The sequence below is a fragment of the Protopterus annectens genome, chromosome 5.part0 (assembly GCF_019279795.1).
Source record: "Protopterus annectens isolate FY-2018-M chromosome 5.part0, PAN1.0, whole genome shotgun sequence".
Lineage (NCBI taxonomy): Eukaryota > Metazoa > Chordata > Ceratodontiformes > Protopteridae > Protopterus > Protopterus annectens.
Genome location: NC_056735.1, coordinates 1,137,267,514 through 1,137,280,332, shown reverse-complemented (window position 1 = coordinate 1,137,280,332; position 12,819 = coordinate 1,137,267,514). Strand labels below are relative to the sequence as shown.

At 43.2% G+C, this 12,819-nt stretch overlaps 1 protein-coding gene across 1 annotated transcript in view; it reads right to left on the bottom strand.

Annotated features, from left to right (window-relative positions):
* Positions 1–12,819, bottom strand: part of CCDC138 (coiled-coil domain containing 138) — a 1,743,291-nt gene that overhangs the window by 1,576,123 nt on the left and 154,349 nt on the right. The window lies entirely within an intron of this gene.

Here is a 12,819-nt window from a genome sequence, read left to right as displayed (position 1 = left end):
GAAGATTTTTCCAACTGAAAGAAAGAGCATCCACTTTCCAAGCTGTGTGATGAAACCTCTTTGCAAAACTTTGGCAGCTGGTGGTTTAGTGGAGAAGAACAGATCTATGTCTGGAGTTCCCCATGACACTGTCAATTTCAAATACATGAAGATCCAGTTGCCACTGGGGATCCATGATTTGTCTGCTTAACACATCTGCTAAGGAGTTCTGCTCCCGGCAGAAACCTTGCCTGAAGAGTTATATGCAAGCTGAGCGCAGTCTCCCATAAAATCATTGCTTGCCTGCACAACGGGTAAGAATGTGTTCCCCTTGTTTGTTGATGTACCACATGACAGTTGTGTTGTCTGTTAGAATCAACACCTGCCCTGGAAGAAGTAACTCCTTGAAAGCCATTAATGCAAACTGGACTGCTAACATCTCCTTCATGTTGATATGTAGATGCTGTAGTCTGGCAGGCCACTTGTCTTGTATCCACTTTCCATTTAGATGAGCTCCCCAAGCAATGTCTGAGGCATCTGTCGTTAGAATCTGACTCGCCTGGCCGGGTCACAGAGAGTCCCTTGTTTAGGTGACATTCCTGAGCCCACCACAAAAATTCCTGTTGAATGCAAGGTATTATTTGAATGACAGTGTCCAAATCCTGGCAGTGCTGTGTCCATACATTTTGAGATACCATTGCAGCTTCCTCATATGCAGTTTGGCATTGGGAAGCACCAGAATACAAGATGCCATGAACCCTAAGGCTTGAAGGACTGTCCTTGCAGTCAGCCCGGACTGAAGAGATAGTTGATGGAAGTAAATGGAAAGATTCTTTTGTTTGTCCGGGGTTAAAAAGGCCATCTGGGCTGCTGTATTCAGTCTCACACCCAGAAAGCACATGTCTTGAGAGGGTACTAGACTGGGCTTTATTTCGATCACACAATACCGTAGGCATCTTAGCACAGCTATCACGTATTCCAAATGCTCTGAAAGGTCTTCCTTTTCTTGAGCCAGAATCAGGCAGTCGCCCAAGTAAGGATAGATTTGAATTCCTTTTAGCCTGAAGTAAGCTATCACTGGAGCCAGAACCTTTGTGAATACTCTGAGTAGATAAGCCAAAGGGCAATGCAGAGAACTGATAATGGGAATTTCCAGCGCAGATACTTCCTGCAACTTAGTCTGATAGGCACATGAAGGTAAGCCTCCTTGAGATCTAAAGTTACCATCCAGTGATCTTTGCCCAGCAGAGGTAAAAGCTGTTGTAACGTCAACATTTTGAACTTGGGAATGTCCAGATAAGTGTTGAGGATAGATAAATCCAAAATTGGTCTCCATGTGTTCCCCTTCTTTGGTACTAGGAACAGGCGAGAATAAAATCCTAGGCCCCTTTCTGGCACAGGAACTGGCTGAATGGCCCCTATTTGGAGTAACAGAGAAATTTGCTTGTGAGCCTCTTTTCTTTGTAGAGGAGGAATGTCTGGCATGCCTTTGAAAGGAGGCAAGGTATGGAAATAAAACCTGTAACCGTGGTGAATGATATCCAAAACCCATCTGTCTTGGGTAATTAAATCCCAATTTTCTTTGAAAAGAGCCAACCTTCCTCCCAAAGGTGCTGCCAGACGAGAACGACTGGCAGCTGAAAAGGTCATTGGGTCTGTTAAAGGACTGACCCCTGCCCTCACCAGAAGTCTGAGCAGGTGAACTCCCTGTTCTAGGCCCTAAAGAACCTTGAGCTCTGCCCCTACCACGCCTAGACCTACCCCTAGACTGGGAATCATAAGCAGGATATGTCCATCCCTTAGTAGGCCAATTTCTACTAAACTGGAGGCTGCACCTGCAAAAATCTTTAACAGTTTGCATAGACTTAGCCTTGTCCTCCATTTTCTTTAAAACTGCTTCCACAGGCGAACCAAACAACACGCCAGACTGTAAAGGAGCATCCAAAATCCTTGTCTTAACATGCTCAGCTAAATTCTGATCCCTCAACCAGGCGTGCCTACGAAGAACAGAACCAGTGGCAGCCACCCTCGAGGAGGCCTGCACAGCATCAAAACCACATTGCAAGGAATGTTTACCCACCTGTTCAGACACATGAACTAAATCCTGCAACTCTTTACACTCAATACCTTCCGCCAGAGCATCCACCTTAGACTTCAATTGTGAAAGGAGATAATTTTGATATTTTAACATGTGAAACTGGCAATTCAACGCCTCATGGCTAAAGTGGAAGAAGTATACACTTTCTTTCCCCATCTATCCAAAGCCCTTGCCTCTTTATCAGGAGGAACAGGATTTTTAACAGAAGCCTTAACACCTTTAGGCCCCTGAGAGACAGTTTCCGGGTCTGCCCTAGGACTCTTAAAAAGATATTTATGAGCTTCAGGCACCCTATAGTACCTATCCGGTTTAACTGGGGCAGGAGGCAAAGAATCAGGGTTCAGGAAGCCTCTGCAAAACATCTTCCACCACATTCAGAACAGGAGGTATAGCTAAAGGCCTATGCTGGGGTAAAAACAAGAATTCCCTAAGCCTCTTCCTGGAATCAGAGAAATCTTGACCTTACCATTTAAAATGCTCCCTCATGGAATGAAGAGTCTCTGAAAATGAAAAATCCTCAGGAGGAGAAGCTGAAGGAGTAGAGTCATCCACATCAGAATCAGAATAAGGAGGATACTCCTGCAAGTCTTCAGCAAGACTCAGAAGCCTCGAACACTGCTCAAAACTCTCAAACTCAGGTTCCACCCTAGGCCTCTTATCAGGTGGAGGCATAGAACCTCTAATCATAGTAATCAAATCCTTTGCCATTTTAAGCATATGTTTCTTAGGCAAAGATCCTGAAGAGCTAGGAGAAACCCCCTGAAGTTAAACCTGGCCTGCCTCTCAAAGAAGCCTTGGAAACAGAAGGGGAGGCTCTAACCACCTTAGGAAGAGAGGGAAGAACAGCCACCTGAGAAGCCTCTTCAGCCTGGCCTACCTCCTGAGAGGACACATCCTGTAACAGTAAAGTCTCTCCCTGAGACTCCAAAGAAACTCCTGGCAGAACCTCCGGCTCCACTGAGTTTTCTAAAGAACCGGCGTCGGGACTGTCGGTTCTTCCCAGGCTTTGCTGCTTTGTCCTTGCGCTTTCGGAGCATCCGACGGCATTTTATAATTACAACGCTTCCCAAAACTAACCTGGCACAGTCTAACCTTCTCTTAATAGTCGTTTGTTAAATCTAGCACAAGAGCGGCATCCAACAACGTCGTGCTCAGGCCCTAAACAAGGTATACACAAAGTATGGTAATCCCTATGAGGTATCTGTTTCCCACAAGAAATACAGTTATTCACTTTTCTGACATCCGTTAAATACTGAGGCAAGAAAAACAAAATATTCCAACGGGTACTTAGCCAACTTTGATTCGGTCTGAAACTCCGACTTCAGAAAATTTCAGAACGCCAACCTGCACTCGCAAAACTGCTTCTGCATCGGACCATGCGGCAAAAAAGACTGAGGATATGACGTCGGTCATGCGCATTAGTACCCTGACGTCCTGACGTCAGACTAATGCGCCTTGACCGACGTCAGCCATATACTTTGGTATTCGGGCCGACTGGGACAGCGGACTACCCAATGGTTAGGACTGCAGCAATGTGGAATGAAGAACATCAGGTAAGAGCCACCCTCTCCAAAGCAAAAAACACAGCATCAATGGGACCAGATGGTGTCCCGGGCTGCGTCCTACATGAACTCCAAGAAGAGCTAAACCAAAACATAAAACTACTGTTCAATCTCAGCCTAACTACAGGATATGTTCCCAAAGAGTGGCGTACAGCAACAGTGGTCCCTCTCCATAAAGGTGGTGCCTCAACGGATCCTGGAAACTATCGCCCTATAAGCCTGACTAGCTTGGTCTGCAAAGCTATGGAAAGGATCATCATGGACCTCATAAATAAAGATATTGGGGACCTACAAACACTGGATCCTACCCAGTTCGGCTTTGTTAAAGGCAGATCCTGCCTCTTAAACCTGGTTGATTTATTTGAAACAGTCACCAAGGCCCTTGACGAGGGGAAGGTGGTCCACACAGCCTACCTGGACCTCGCAAAAGCCTTCGATACAATACCCCACTCGGGCATTACAGATAAGCTCACCAGCTTAAATATAAACCCCTATGTCACTAGATGGATTGCAAACTGGCTCAAGGACAGAACCCACATGGTTATAATTGCTGGAGCCATGTCAGACTCCAAACCAGTTACAAGTGGTGCCCCACAAGGCTCAGTCCTGGGACCTCTCTTGTTCAGTATATATTTCTCGGAGGTACAGGCCAACACGGAAGGACTGTGGCTGACCAAGTTCGCAGATGACTGCAAACTGGGCGCCATAATCGACTCTCCAGCCGACACAAGCATCCTCCAAAAGGGCCTCATAGAAACAGACAACTGGTGCCAGAGCCATGGCCTCAAGCTAAATGCCAAAAAGTGTATAGTCATCCCTTTGGCAAAACAAAGTGCCCACAAATTACCACATAGGTGGTAATCCATTAAGTACAGAAGAAGTAATTAGGGACCTGGGGACCCAAGTTGATAGCAATCTCTCATTTGACAACCACGTGGCCAAAGTGGTTAGAAAAACATTTTATATAGCCCACCTAATCATAAAGGGATTCACATCTAGATCAGGGAGGTCATCGTGCCTCTTTACTCATCCCTCATCAGGCCCATAATTGAGTACAATGCCCCTTTTGGGATGTACCTTACCAGACACCTGCAGCAACTGGAAAGACCCCAAAAGTACCTCACCAAGAGGATCAAAGGGCTCAAACAGATGCCATATGCTGCCCGGTTAAAGAAACTCCAGCTCTACTCAGTGGCATACCGCCTGTTCAGAGGCAATCTGTGCCTGACGTATAAAGCCATGTCCAACCCGGAATTAATGGACATGCTGCACCTCAGAAAATCCAAATCCCATCGAGCTATGCTCGAGACTTGAACCTCAGCACTGAAATAAATAGGACATGCTGGAGGGACAGATTCATAACCCAGAGGCTCCCTTCACTCTGGAATAAAATCCCAGTCCAGGTTAGGCAGAGTCCCTTATTGACTCTCTTCAAGAGGACTCTTGATGAGTGGATGGGAGATCATAGGTTTACCCCGGGTATCACTTCTGTGTCACTGTTAGACAGAGGCACAGTATACTAACCTCGAAAAAGGGCATAGCAAAATAAATTTAAAATGGGTGGCGAAAGCCAAACACATTCTGGCTAGGCTTATAAATGCCCTAGGGCAGATAGCCTAGTATGAACCTATGAACCCATCATAAACTCACTCCAGAACCAAGGCAACCTAGTCTCCGCTACCTTCTTAGATCTATCCAAAGCATTTGATACTGTTTCCCACAACAAATTCTATCCTATCAGACCTTAACATCGATAGCCCCCCTCCCTACTCTGATTCCAAAGTTACTTAGCCAACCGCCAACAGTCTGTCAAATGGCTCGACTTCTTATCCCCCCCCCCCCGTTCCCCATTACACTTGGTGTCCCCTCAAGGTTTTATTTTAGGCCCTCTGCTCTTAAACATCTTTACAAATCAACTACACTTAGCTTAGGTTAATAGGTTGGTACTAGGCTATCGGCCCTAGGGCCTATACAAGCCTAGCCATAACAATTCCCGGGCTATTTCTTCCCACACTATTTACTTCCCTGGTACATAAAAAGCAGACATAGTCCAATATGCAAATGACACAACCCTCATCTGCTCAGCCCCAAATATCCAGCTCCTCCAGCAAAAAGCCCAAGAATCCTTTACAGACATTGAAAATTGGCTAAATAAGGCACAACTAATATTAAATCCCAAGAAAACTCAACGTATGTTATTTCACTAACCAAAGAGCAATGACCCCAACTTCTCTATACTCTATAACAATAAGGCAGCAATCTCCCCAGTATCAGAGGCCAAACTTCTAGGACTTACAAATTACCCTCAACTAAAATTCAATAAACACATCTCTACAACCATCTCCAAAGTTAACAAAAAATAGGCACCCTCTATCGCTGTAAGAAGTTCCTTACCTCTAAGGCACTAACTGACATTGCCATAACTCACCTCCTGTCTACACTACCCTACGCATCCCCAGTACTTACAAACAAATATAATTGACCTAAACAAACTTACTACCTGCTACAACAAAATAGTACAGTTCGCAAATAATAATAGTCAGACTATCCTGGTAAACAAATGTTAAATAAAAAATAAAATAAATAAATTCAAAAGACAAGCCACCCTGGTAGAATCACAATATCAATTGGTTATATAACAAAAGAAAAAAATATCACAGCCAAGCATAGGAAGAACAAAACCCAAAGTACTAAACCCCCCTGACCAATCTTAACAGGCAGCTAAGACTGTTAATTAATATTTCAAAGGATACATTTTAAGAAAAAAATAGCTTTCCAGGCAAAGAACAACCACAAAACTTTCTACAGCTATGTTCATAACCTCAAGGGAAACATTCAACAATGTGCAGAACTTTTTGTAAATGGCATCACCCACACTGAACCGAAAGCCACTGCCAACCTTTTGGCTGACAGGTTCAGCTCAAATATCTCCCCTCACTCGCCCTGATAGTCCAAAGGAAATACCACATACCACAATCCCCCCAAGCATTACTAGGGAACAGATCTTTAAGGCACTTTTCAAGGCCAAAAACAATGCACTGATGGGCCCTGATAACACTGGGGATGCTTACCAAATAGCATGAAACATGACCTTTATGGTCCACTTGAATCATTTTTCAACTGGAGCCTACAGTGAGGTTTTGTGCCCAAGGAATGGAAGATAGCTACAGTCATTCCCCTGCATAAAGCGGGGTTCAACCACCGATCTGGGTAACTACAGGCCCAAGTCTGACCAGCCTCATATTAAGGCCAAGGAAAGAATCATCATGGACATGATAAACGAGGAAATAGGTAAGCTTCAAAAGCTGGACCCACCACAATTCGGCTTTGATAAAGGAAGGCCATGCCTATGAAATCTGGTGGATTTTTTGGAGAACATCACCAAACCCTCATAAGACGGTGCACACAGCTTACCTTGACCTGGCCAAGGCTTTTGATACAATACCTCACTCAGACATTACAGACAAGCTCACTAAATTAGGTATAACCCCTTTTTATTACCTGTTGGACAGCCAACAGGATCCAGGAGGTCAAAACAGGTGAGGCCACCTCCACCAAGAGGCCAGATACTAGTGGAGTCCCCCAGAGCTCAGTACTGGGTCCACTCCATTTTTGGTATCTATTTCTCTGAAATGGAAGCATCCATGTGAAGCTGAGTTCATCTATTAAGGTTTATGGCTGACTAAGTTTGCAAGCTGGGGGTTATCATCAACTCCCTGTAGACACTGGCATTCTTCAAGAAGGCTCATCTCTGACTAACAAATGGTGCCAAAGCCATGGTCTTAAACTCAATGCTAAGAAATGCATAATTGAACCCTCTGGGAAGTCAACCATCCTGGCCAATTACCTTGTTGACAATACACCCCTAAAGATCGACTCAGTGGTCAGGGATCTGGGTATGCCCATAGACAGCATCCTTACTTCGACCACCACGTAGCCACAATGGTGAGGAAATTATTTTACATTGTGCAACTTATAAGTAAGAGCATTGCATCTAGGTACAAATAAGTCATCATCCCACTGTACTCTGCCCTTATCAGACCAATCAAGAGTACAATGTTACCTTTTGTATGTACCTCACCACGCATATGCAGCAACTAGAGCAACTTCAGACGTTCCTTAAAAAAAAAGAAGACATGGCATAACAAACCTGCCTAATGCACAGCACCTTAAAGCTCTTTCCCTCTACTTAGTGTCCTACAGATTGCTCAGGGTTGATCTATGCCTGCTTTACAAGGTATCTGCAAACCCCATACTTCTGAATCTTCTTCATATTTATAAGTCAAAACAGTAACTGAAATAAAAGATCTAAGGACCTGAATTTTGTCTGTGACAAACAGAACATGTTGGAGACAGATGCTTCTTCCATGGAACAGGCTTTCCATCCATATGAAGCTGAGTAAGTCTATTACCTAATTTAAGCACAACCTAGACAAGTGGACAGGGAACAGGAAATTTACACTGGTCTTGGTATCCATGTTCCTTATTGACATAGGAAGCTTACAAATGCCTGCCCCTCAATGTCATAGTTGGATACAGGATATCATTATTTTTTCTGGAAATGTTGGCTAGGTTTAGAAATGCCCTCACCCTGGGTCGTTAGCCTAGTAACAATTTATGACACTAGGCAACTGGATAATTGAACAAAAAGGGTAAGCTCAATAACATTCATTCTCAATTCAGATGTTGCAAAACATATAGAGAGTTGATCCCTCTTCCTGAATGATCCAATTCTGTTCACACAAGACCTTAGGTGTTCTCCTCAGTTCAAGTATTTTGAGAAAAATAGAAGAAGATTAATAGCCTGCTTAGGTTATATTCTGTCATTTTTTGGCACAATTAATTAGTCCTTGGCAAGCCCTTTCCTTACTGAAAAAGTGTACTCATAGTTCTAATATTCCCCTGACCAACATTTTGGTGCCAAAAACTTATCCATGGCAAGAACTTCAATTCAGGTGAAACTGCAATCTCAAAAGTAGAAATCAAAACTTTGAGTGCAACAGAAGCAGAGAATCTCTAAAAGATGGATGTAAAACATACATTAGAGAAACATTTAAAACACCTTGATAAAAGTAAGAGAAGTAAAATTTTGACCATAGCAGAAGTTGAAAATTGCCATCAATTGGATCATGACAAAGAAATTGCTGTAAGTTAGTACCAGATATTGGAGAAATATCAGTGAAATGATTCCCACTGGAATATTCAGATAATCTCGAGAACAGGACAGGTTACTAAGAGGCATCCGAATAACAATTTGAAAAAAAGCAGTTACAAGAAAGTGGAAAAAAACACCACACTACAGAAAGAAGAGTTAAAACTCATGAACCAAACAGTGTGTGCAGAGAAGCTGAAAATAAGATGAAAGAAAGGGATAAGAAAAATGGGAAAATTGAAAGAGATTTAGAGACAGAAAGAAAAGTGAAGTCGTCTTAGGGTAGAAGATGTAAAAATGCAAAGAGGGGAAATATGATACAGGAACAAAGTTATGGGTTGGAGAGATTATGTATATAATGGAAATAGCTATAAATAAAAGTTATGTACTCATCGCAACGTTCCACCTGTGTTGTCCATTTTCAGTCTTCCTCAACTAATGGGTTCGGATCAGACTCTGCCACTTTCTTTAGCTTCTAGGATCTGACTCTCCAGCTCCTCCCTCACCCACAATGTTCCTAATCATAGAATTATCTCAGATTGAGTTTCCTGCTATTATACAATATCTCAGGAAAAAATTTTTACTCAAAATAGCTAAGACAGAACAGTGATAGCTGAAAGATCAGAAGCTCAAACAGGAACGATGGTGCCTAATAAGAATCACTCCCAAAAACATGGATAGGGGGAATATGGGAGGGGAGTTGAGGAAGACAGAAAATGGACAACACAGATGTAACGTTATGATGAGTATATAACTTTTATATGTGAAGTTGTCATTTTCATTCATTCCTCAACAAATTGGACAGAGTCCCCTGCTACAAATACCTTGAGTTACCCTCAGAAGGATATTCAGGAGCACCGCAGACTGGAATGATGTTCTGTTCCAGGAAATGATGTCCAATTTGTAGTATGAGCATTAGTCCAAGTGGCAGCTGTACAAATGTCATCATTGGAAGCTGTAGCCCAAAAAGCAGCTGACATAGCCACTGACCTGTTTGAATGTGCCTTCAGTTATTTTGATAAGGTTAGGCCTTTCAAGGAACAAACGTGAGAAATACAAGCTGTTATTTATTTTGCTAAAGTAATCTTCGAAACTGGCTTTCTCATCTTGTTGTTAGAAAAGGAAACAAACAATTGATCTGTTTTTCTAAACTCCTAGGTTCTAGCAAGTAAAAATGAAATACTGGTAAGAAAACTGGTAGGTTAATGACTTGATTGATGTTTGATTCATGGGCCACTTTAGATAGAAAGAAATTATTAGTGTGCAGGGTAACCCTATCCTTGTGAAAAATTAGATATGGTGGTTCTGAAGAGAGTGCTTGGAGTTCTGAAATCATCAAGCTGAAGTAATTGCCACCAAAAAGACAGTTTTCCAAGATAAAAACTTAAGATCTACTTTAGCTGAGGTCTCAAATGGAGGATGTACTAAAGATTGTAATACCAAAGTCAGATCCAAGGAGGAGTGGGATATTGAACTGGAGATCTAAGCAAAAAATGTACCTTTTAGGAAGGCCTTCCTCAGCTAAGTTGAAGCTAAAGGAGAAGTCTTATCACCAATGTGGTAGTTGGAGATGGCTGCTTACCACACTTGTCGAGGCCAGAAGGCAGCAATGAGGATTACTTTGTTCTTCAACCGGCTGGCTTTCTGAAGAAACTTGGGTATTAGGGGTAAGGGAGGGTAAGCATAAAGGAGACCAGAGGGCCAAACGTGAACTACAGTATCTCTCAGCGACTGTTCCTGGGGGAGAATTAGGGTAAGGAACCTGTTGTTGAGGGGAGAGGTGAACAGGTCACAATACAGTTGACCCTATTTGTGGAAGATCATCTTTGCCATTGACTGATTGAGAAACCATTCGTGAGGAGTCAGGATGGTCCTGCTGAACTTTTCTGCTACTATTTTGGATTTCCCCAGTATGTGCATTACTACTATAAAGCAGATGGGCATTGCCCATTGCCAAACTCTCATTTCTTCTCAGCATAGGGGGTAAGATCTGGGTCCCCCCGTTTGTTGATGTACCAGACTGCTGACATGCTGTCCGTCTGAACAGCAATATTTATTTATTTTATTTATTTCACATTTGTTGACCGAGATAGTCTGACTGCAGGGATAGCTTCCTGACCCAGAGACTCCCCAGACTCTGGAATAGATTGCCCATACATGTCAAGCAGAGTGCCTCTTTGGCCCTCTTCAAAAGGAACCTTGACGATGGGATGGGAGAAAGGAAATTCACCCCGGGGATCATGTCAATCTCCCTGCTAGACAGGGGTCGAGGGAAGTAAATAGTGTGGGAAGAAATAGCCAGGGAATTGTTATGGCTAGGTTTGTATAGGCCCTAGGGCTGATAGCCTAGTACCAACCTATGAACCTATGAAGAATGTATTTGTTCCTAATGGAAGAGAGCTCTAAAGAGCCTGCAAAGCTAAAATTAGAAGTTATGTACCTACCATAACGTTCCATGTTAGTTGTCTTCCTTCTTTCTTGCTGGATGGGTTGATCCTCCTTTAGCTCGAGACCTCCTTTTACCAGCTCGAGGCAACCCTATATCCCATGATGCAAGGCGGAACTACCTCAGATCTCGTTTGGCAGCTAACTAACCCTGCTAAAGACTTATCCTAATATAATTAGGAACCATGGTTCCTAAAAGAGTCTCATAACAAATGCTCCAGAGGAAGCAATCTAATAGGAACTCTCCAAGATCTGTCCAGGCCAGGGGAAGGAGGGAGAAGACAACTAACATGGAACGTTATGGTAGGTACATAACTTCTAAATGTTAAGTTGTCAATCTCGCCCATTCTGCTGGATGGGACCCCTAGCACCTGTATCCCGGATGGCTCAATGGAACAGACTCTTGAGAACAGTGGAACCAAAACTGGCCCTATCTCTGGAGGCCAAATCCAACTTGTAATGAGACACAAAGGTATGAGGCGTGGCCCAAGTAGCTGCTGCACAAATAGTGTCAATGGGAAGTCTATCCTGAAAGGCTACAGAAGTGGATAGACTGCTGGTGTGTCTTTTGGCTTAGAAGATAGTTGTTTGCCCCTGAGAGAGTACACATAGGAAATGGTGGAAGTCAACCATCTAGATAAGGTCACTTTAGATTCTGGAAGACCCATCCTGTTTTCTGCATAGGAGACAAACAATTGGTCTGATTTTCTAATTTGTTTAGTCCTATGCAAGTAGTACCTGAGCTGACGATGAACATCCAAAAAATGCAGCATCTGTTCAGCTCTGTCAGAATAGTTAGGAAAGAAAACTGGTAGATCAATAGATTGGTTAATATTGGCTTGAGATACAACCTTGGGAAGAAAGGAAGGGTTAGTTCTGAGCAAACCTATCCTTATGAAACACCAGATAAGGTGAACAATACAGAGGGCCTGAATCTCAGAAACTCTTCTTGCAGAAGTAACAGCCAGCAAAAATATAGTTTTCCATGTCAACAACTTTAAAGAACACGTAGCAGGCGGTTCGAAAGGAGGTAGAATAAGGGATGCCAACATTAAGTTCAGATCCCATTCTGGAGGAGGATGTTTCACAGGCGGTTTGAAAAAACTCCTCTCAAAAATGCTTTGCATAACCTATGAGACATGATGTTATTGTCCTGCAAGCCAACATGAAATTTGGAAATAGCAGCCAGTTGTACTTTGACTGTAGATGATGGCGATCCCGCCAGGAAATCCAAAACAGAATGTATAGGAGCGGTGAAAGGATCAATATTTCTGGCGTTTGCCCAAGCCACTTGCTAGCATAAACAGTTCTAGGTGGACTTTAAAGAAGACACTAAAATGTCCCTGACTGAGTCAGAAATCATTGGTAGCCTGGCTAGGAAGGAAGTGGAGCAACCAAGCAGTGAGGTTGAGAGAATGAATGGCCGGTGCTGCTGACCCGACTGGTGGATCAAAGATCCGGAACTGGGTCCAGATGCTGGGATGCACCAGAAGGTGATGATGTAGAGCGGAAACCAAATTTGTCGAGGCCAATATGGAGCAATGAGGATCAATTTGGCTCTCAAAGCGGTGTGTGAATGAATG